Genomic DNA, 6824 nt, shown 5'->3' on the forward strand with positions numbered 1-6824 from the left:
GATGGATTATGAATTCCTAGAGGGTTATGCCTTATGTAGAACACATATGGGTTTCAGTAAAGTGAGAAAAACTCGATCAGGAAGTAGAATCGAGCCAACAGTGCTAGAACTAGGCAAAATAAGAAGGCAGATTTCTCGCTCGGTATTGGAAGAACGCAGCGCCATCCAACAGAGTCTGTCGTCGGGATATGAGCCCTGTCGCTTGGTGACAGAATTGTCACTCGGCGACAGAGCCATATCTTCGGCGACAAGCTCTGTCTTCTAGACGCCAGTTCCTACATGCCTCAGCAGCTGACTTTGTTTTTAGAATTTTCCAGTTTTTAGCAGCATTATTTCGATTCTAGTTGTGAAAGATATCCCTCAAATTTCTTACGTGTAAAAATCCTATGTTTTTTACTCATTACGGATGGTTTTCCAATGAGAACCTTTTTTTATGCATATGACAATAATGTTAATCAAAATTACGCACATGAAATACTTAGACTTTTCGAGTCTCATCCACTAATTCTAAATCATTGCCGAAATAAATTTCAGGAATTAAAATAGAAATCCTCCTCAATGAAGTCGCCAAAAACTGTAGGGAATATTTCAAGCATTACCCCAAACTTTAACCCCATTGTGATCATGCAATTAATCATGGTGGCGTCTAAAGGGAAGGAAGCTAAAACAAAAGAGTCGCCAACAAGTTTTAGGAACTTGTAAACCGTTCACAGGGTGAAGGTTACACCCCTTAACAATCCAAGAGATTGTTAACTCCAATAGGTCTGGAACCAAGATTGGAAGTTCGGGGATAAAGGTACAAATTCAATCTAAAAGAGAAAGAACCTGCCCTAATAATAGGCCTCTACTTTATTCTTCTCGTATTCATGTGCGTTTTCTAACTAACATGCAATCAATAGGATTAACCCTAAACTTGTTTAATCTATGTTGGTTGAATATTAATGCGTAAATAAATCTATTATTGACGACCACTAGAACTATAATCAAATTAACCCTATTAATTATCTTATTAAGCGTGATTACAAGTACAAAATCCCTTTAAACATGCATAAAAGATCTGATCAAGCAACAACAATAAATATATATCAAGCAACATGATAATCATCATAAATTATAACAATAACAATTATTATAACAATAACTATAATCATGTTAAAGCATAATAATAGCAAGATCCTAGGCATGATACTAACAAGATTAATAACAAACTCTAGCATGTCACTAAGCAATAAAAATAAAAATTTTAGCCCTAACATGATACTAACATGATATTAGGAAAGAAAATAGGAAGCATCATAGAAATCATATCATAATTGATATAATTAAGAAACTTATTTTTACCCTAAACATCATACTAAGAAAAGCATCCTAACATGATGCTAGGAATTAAAATAACAACCTAATCATGATTACTACATCATAATATCAATAAAACAAATAAAGCACTTACTGGGATGCCTTGTATCTCTTTCTAATAACAAAATACACACGTTAGTAACTTCAAGGAAAATAATAAAATCAAAACAATTAAATTAAATAATTAAAATAGAGATTTGGGACCAAAGCCTCAGAAATCAAACCTTTCACGTCTAGGGCGAAGGCAAGTTCGAATTATGCTAGGTTTAGAATAAGATAGAGAGAGAATATCAAGAATTTCTTGATAAGAGTTGAAGATTAAAAACGGAGGTCTAATGACGCTATTTATGATGAAAATAGTCCGGATTTGATAAAAAAGAATTAGAGTTTGCAAAGAGGAATAAAACACGCCTATGTCGCCGCAACTGTCGCCGCGCGACAGCCTGGCGTTCGGCGCTGCAGGGGATTTTCCCACACGTTTTCTACTTTTTTGATAAAATTAAGTCGTATAAGTCCGTACGAGGGGTAAAATTGTAATTTCATTTAAAACATTTCTTTTATTCCAAATAAAACTCATAAAACTTAATTATCAATCCTAATCCCATTAGGATTCAAAAGAACCTTCTAGAAGATTCTAGAAGACTATAATCAATCCTAATTGCATTAGGAACGATAATTCATAATAGGCTTTCCTCTAGATCATTGGGCCGCATATAAAGATCAAACCGGACACAGTTTAATAATTTGGCCATAACTTCCTCATTATTCATCGGAATTGGGCTTATAACATATCGTTGGAAAGCTCTTTTCGAGCTCAATCCAACTACACTATTATTGAACCCTTATCATGGACCAAAATAAACAAGGTTTCCTATTTTCATAAAATAGGTTTTCGAAAACAAAGATAAAAAAGAGAATTTTAATAAAAACTAACTGCAACACTAGACTTTCCACACTTTCACTTCATTCGATTATGATTCGACGTGAAAGGTATTTATCACCGGGTTTGGTTTTGGGGAGACACAAATGGGTGTCTACAACATCCAAGAGCCAAAGTCTTTAACTTTCACAGGCTTATGATTTTGCATATGTAGAGGATTATCATGCACAATCATCTCATTGGACCGTCCCTCAATAGCAGCAGGTTGACATTCATCCTTGATATGGCCTAGTTTACCAAATTTGAAACAAGCCATCTTAATTCTTCATACTGTATGCGCCAAATCTTACCCTTAAGCCAAAATTTAGAAAATAGTTGTTTTGAAAGATCAATCTCAACACTAAGCCTTGTAAATTGACCTCTTTCCACTTGAGCAGTAGTCTTATCAACATGTAACACTTTGCCAATTCTTGACCCAATTTTTGTAAGAAAATTAATGTCAAAATACTCATTTGGGTGTACAAACCGAAGCTGTGAGTAACTTTATTGGAGATTCATTAGGCACAAAGTTAGGTACCCATTTCCGAATAGTTAAGTAGTTGTCATCAATCACCCAAGGGCCTTGCGTGAGAACATAATTATAATCAGCTTGATTGGTAAAACTGTGCAATGTAGAAGCTACACCCAATGTCAATCAGAGACAATTCACCTCTAATATTCCATTTCTTCTTGAGTCTCCTCATCGGTCCCATATAACCAAGTCTTTCACTGAAGAGCTTGATAATCAGGGAATGAATACATGGTTGTTGAAGCCTCTTTTTTTCCTCTTTTGAAAGTTGTACACAAGGAATTGAGAGATTAAATTTGATTATTGAGGCTTGTACAAGAAATATGTCATAGTCATTCACGCATAGTGGCATAGGATTGCATATACAAGAATACGGAAAAACTACAAAATAAAATTAAGGTTAATAAAAAAGTTAGGGTTTAATGAATATATACATATGTGTAGGTGCTTAATTACAAAAAAAAAAAAAAAAAAAAAAAAAAAAAAAAAAAAGAAGGAGTTATCATACTAATAAAATATGTTTAAATATATGAAAATTGTAAAATAATATTTTAATAAATAATAAGTTTAATAGGTATTAATAACACAAAGAACGAACGAATAATGAGCTACAAAGAATGAACAGTTCACCTCATATAATAACATTTCAATTAAAGAATGAGCAACATAGTTGCATGAATCTACAACTAATTAGCGCTTTGTTTGCATAGCAAGTAAGGAAGGAGGGGGAAATTGGAGGAAGGGAAGGGGAAAGAAAGGGAGGGGAAGGTGAAATCTATTTTCCCTCCAAATCTCTCCAATTTTGGAGGGATTATGCTTATTAAGAGGAGGCATGATGGACCACTAACAAGTATGGACTCTCATGCCCAATACCTAGGGGTAAAATCGTCATTTGACATACATTAGGACAGTAATCATTAAAAGTACCAAATGAGCAAGCTATAAATACTCCCTCCATTTTTAAATACTTGCTCCACTTTCCTTTTTCGTCTGTTTTTAAATACTTGCTCAATTTCCTTATTTGGAAAGCTTTTACAATATTTAATTTATTTTTCTCACCTAGTTGGCCCAACATAAATCATATTTTATTAATTTCATACTCTCTCTCCTCCAATTCTCTCCACTACTTTTACATTTACTCCCTCCGTTTCATAATGTTAGTCTCATACACTATTTTGGGCGTTTCAAAAAGATCTATCCATATTGAATATATTTCATTTATAACTTGATTTTTTTTTAATTAATTGATTGTGTATTGATGACATGACTCTAAGTTAGGAAATTTTTACCTTCAATTATGCAATTATTACTTATAATTTCCTAATAAAAAATCAAAAAAATTAAATAAGGTAAACTAATTATGAAATCTGTTGTACTTTAATGTTAGATTCCAAATATATTTGTTTTCTTATTTTATGTGATTGATTCCATATGGGACTAACATAATAAAACGGAGGGAGTACAATTTTTTATTCTTCCACCTATCCACTACCTCCATATTTTATTATTTTCTCTAATTTCTTCCAAAACTCCGCGCACGGAGAAATAGAGCAAGTATTTAAATACGGAGGGAGTATTTAGTTTCTCTCTCTTCCAAAACGCTCTCCATTTCGAAACAAATTGTGAGTGGTAACGCTGCTCAAAAACCCGGTGAAGCTACCAAATTGTGAATTTGTGAGTGGTAACTCAAACTTTGCTAATGTCAGGTAATGATACTTTACGAAATCAGTGTATTTAATTTTGGGATATTGAGAGGGTATACAATCTAGAGTTTTCAATTTAGGGATTTCAAAAGTAAATTCAACTTATGGTTTTCAATCTAGGGATTTTGATATAGTGTGTAGAAAGGGTTTTAATTTTACGGATTATGGATAACATTTAAGTATTAACTGTTTTTGAAAATTTAAGTATTAAGGGTTTTGCAATTTTGCTTTAATAAGGTCCCGGTCGAGGTGGAGGAAGAAGAGGTGGAAGGGCGCCGAGTCGAGGCTGCTGAGGTGGTCGAGGTTGCCGAGAAAAAGGTTTTTCTTGATCTTTGAATGAATTGACTTTTTTTTGTATGAAATATTGTTTATGAAATTAATCTTTGCTGAAATTAAAGAATATGATAAAGATAATGATGTTGAATTTTGTTAGTGGATTTGTCAAACTTTTCTTTTTAAACATAATCAATTGTAGACCCTGTGAATTATAAGGTTTTAATTCCAAGCTACCAATGTTTGTTGCTAGAATTTATTGAAGACATAAATTTCAATTTTTGATTCCGAATATAGATATTTATTGAAGAGTATACTCTGATATTTCCTAAAAAAAACACTATGATATACAAGTATTACTTAAATTTCTTTATGTGCTTGAATGCTGCTGGGTTATGGTTAGTATAAAAAGCTTGTTCATGGGTCTGGTGGAGTGGAGGACCCAGTGTGTGTAGCGACTGGCTTTGTCAAGTTGTGCACTGATTATGTGTGATCAACATTAACCTGCCATTGCAGTTAAGGTTAATGTTGATGCTCATATTTTGGAAGGGGTGAGTGCTAGTTATGGTGTGGTTGTTAGAGATGTTACTGGTGGTATTCTTCTTGCTGCTATCAAGAGCATTGATTTGAAGTGGACTCCCGAAATGGCGAGTCAGGTGCAGTGGCTTATGGTGTGCAATTGGCGATAGCAACGTGATACTCGAAAGGGATGCTTTGAGTGTTGTGAATGCGATCAAAGGCAAACACCAAAGTGCTGCTCCCATCTATTTGTTCTACGAGGATGTGATTAAGGCTACTACTAGTTTTACTTCTTTTATTTGTATGCATGTTATGCAAAGCGGGAATGTACTTGCTCATAGTGTTGCTCGTTGGCCTGGGATACTTCTAACTCTTAAGAGCAATTTTGTATGTCTTCTTTTCCATAAAGTTTAATAAATTTGGCGGAAATTGATTTATGCTAATAAATTCATTGCTTGCTTGCTTAAAAAAAATCAACTCTTTATATGCTGATATAATAATTATGTGCATATTTTGATTAATCTGTTGTATTTGAATACTTTGTGTAGGTGGAAGGCATTCGATTTTGTTTCACTTAAAATAATTGAGTGAATTACCCACTTTCCTCAATTGCTAGAAACCTTGAATTAAACATAAGTCTTTCATATTGATCCAAATAGAAGGATATTTTGATTCAGATTCTTGGTATGGATTAATTTGATTGGCTATGTAGCACATTGTATTAGTTGGTAGTTATAAAAAAAAAAAAATTTCTTTTAATTTCTTGGATTGCTTATGCAATTCTATGATGAATTGTAAATGATCTTGATCCTAATTGTTGATGTTTAAGGACAAGTTGGATGTCGCGGAAGAAAGGAGCTGCCGCTGGCACATATTGTGGCTTGATTGTAATCCTATTTATAAAAGCATTGTAATTTTTTTTATTTTTTTAGGAATGATATCGTAAAATTACAACTATTTATTAATAATAATCCATTTTTTATAAGGATCTTGCTAGCATACGCTCTGGATCGTTAGATAACAATCGAATATACTTCCTAACATGGTATTAATTTGGAAATGCATGTCGAAATTACGATTCAATCGGTGAAATTAATGTTTATTTCAAGTTAATAGTTCTACTTTAAGGATTTGTTATGTTCACCTAATTTTCACTTTATTTAAGGCTTTATAAGTTCAGATAAGGAACAATAAGTTTTAGTAAGGGTTATCCAAGTTAAAATTACAACTAAAATAAGTTTTAATAAGGATCTTTTACCAAAATGACTAGTTTTACAAAAGTATTTACCAAAACGACTAATTATAAAATTTAATTCCCAAACTAGCTAAATAGGTTTGGTATTCCTGTAGACACCCAAATGTGTCTCCCCAAAACCAAACCTGTGATGAATACCTTTCACGTCGAATCATAATCGAATAAAGTGAAAGTGTGGAAAGTCTAGTGTTGCGGTTAGTTTTTATTAAAAATCTTTCTTTCTGTTTTCGAAAACCTATTTTACTTTATGAAAAACGTGCATTATAGTTT

General features: G+C 32.9%; 1 long non-coding RNA gene across 1 annotated transcript; it reads left to right on the plus strand.

The window, feature by feature from the left end:
* The first annotated feature begins 4392 nt into the window (after nt 1–4392).
* LOC110733180 lies at nt 4393–6274 on the plus strand. Its single transcript, XR_002513566.1, has 3 exons — nt 4393–4510; nt 4745–4825; nt 5848–6274. It is a non-coding gene; the product is annotated as an uncharacterized LOC110733180 (long non-coding RNA).
* The last annotated feature ends 550 nt before the right edge of the window (nt 6275–6824 follow it).

This window comes from Chenopodium quinoa, unplaced genomic scaffold, assembly GCF_001683475.1.
Source record: "Chenopodium quinoa cultivar QQ74 unplaced genomic scaffold, ASM168347v1, whole genome shotgun sequence".
Classification (NCBI taxonomy): domain Eukaryota; kingdom Viridiplantae; phylum Streptophyta; class Magnoliopsida; order Caryophyllales; family Amaranthaceae; genus Chenopodium; species Chenopodium quinoa.